Raw genomic sequence first — 1,352 nt, 5'->3', positions numbered from 1 at the left:
TTAAGATAACTTGTCTTACATTGTGTATACAATATAAGTTGTAGGTATAGGTAATATGGTATGGTATTAAGATAGGAATGTATTTGTATGTAGCAAGGTTAATATGGTATAGGTATCATTGTGTCATGTTAAGGTTCATAGGTTAATGTAGGTATGAATGGTATGGTATCATAAGATGAGAATGTACTTTTATAGCAAGGTTAATATGGTATAGGTATCATTGTGTGATTTAAAGGTCATAGGTATAGTAGTAGAAATTAGAAGGGTAGTAGTGAAATTATAGGAAAAAAACATGTAGTGTTAGGTATACAGGTTATATAGTGTAGGTATAGTAGTAGAAATTATAGATAACAGGTAGTTATACCTAGGATATAGGTTATAGTGTAGAAATTAGAAGGTAGTTACAGGTATAGTGTAGGTACAGTAGTAGAAATTAGGAAGCAGGTATAGTTGTATGGTATTGTATAGCTAGTAGAAATTAGAAGGTAGCTATAGTATAGAAATTAAGAAACAGGTAGTTGTAGGATACAGGTTATATAGTGTAGGTATAAGTTATAGATCTAGGTTTTATTATTTATTATTATTTTTTATAATTAAATTTATTATTTTTATTTATTTGTTATTTTATTATTATTTTTTTATGATTTAATAATATTATTTATAATTATTTATTAACATTTATTATTAGTATTTTTTTTACCTGGGGCCCCAGGTTTTTATAATTTTTGGGCAGCAATGTAGTGCCGCCTCCACGTGGCGCTGCCTGGGATCACTAGTGGCTACTACTGCTAGTGATGCTAAGAGCACTACAACAAGAAGAGAAATAACAATACTAAAGGTAAGTATGCATCAGGATTTTAATATTATCATTGATAGGATCAAGCTGAAGTAAAGATGAAATATCAAGTGGAATGCTACTCAAGACTGAAGCTAGAGATTTATATACTAGTTTTTAATCTTTTTTTAAAAAAATAATTCTTTTAAATTTTAATTGCATGTATTTATATGGCGATTTGAACTGTCATTGCCTGTTCTACAGTTAATGCTGTGCAGTAATGCTAAATGAGCCACCAACACAGACCACATTATAAGAGTGTACAGAATATTATGTTGTGTAGAAATTAAAATTAAAATTGTAATTTGTAAGGTTCCAAATTTATCTCAAGATGTGCATGTATCTGTAATAAGTTCAGTAAAAGTTACGACATTTGTCATTAAAAATAAAAATGATTATGAAGACTACACCAACTGCAATCCATAGGAAAGAAGGAAGTCACTCCAGTCTCCTAGCAGTGGTAGGGGCCAGACTTTATAGGCTCTTAGTTTTTTACACGACATGCATGCATTGCTTT

At 30.0% G+C, this 1,352-nt stretch overlaps 1 long non-coding RNA gene across 1 annotated transcript; it reads left to right on the top strand.

The window, feature by feature from the left end:
• The first annotated feature begins 808 nt into the window (after window positions 1-808).
• LOC109593090 (uncharacterized) lies at window positions 809-991 on the top strand. Its single transcript, XR_002190724.1, has 2 exons — window positions 809-838; window positions 877-991. It is a non-coding gene; the product is annotated as an uncharacterized LOC109593090 (long non-coding RNA).
• Window positions 992-1,352: the final 361 nt, after the last annotated feature.

Source organism: Amphimedon queenslandica, unplaced genomic scaffold, assembly GCF_000090795.2.
Source record: "Amphimedon queenslandica unplaced genomic scaffold, v1.1 AMPQUscaffold_2923_Cont25077, whole genome shotgun sequence".
NCBI classification, from domain to species: domain Eukaryota; kingdom Metazoa; phylum Porifera; class Demospongiae; order Haplosclerida; family Niphatidae; genus Amphimedon; species Amphimedon queenslandica.
This window is presented reverse-complemented; position numbering and strand designations above follow the sequence as displayed.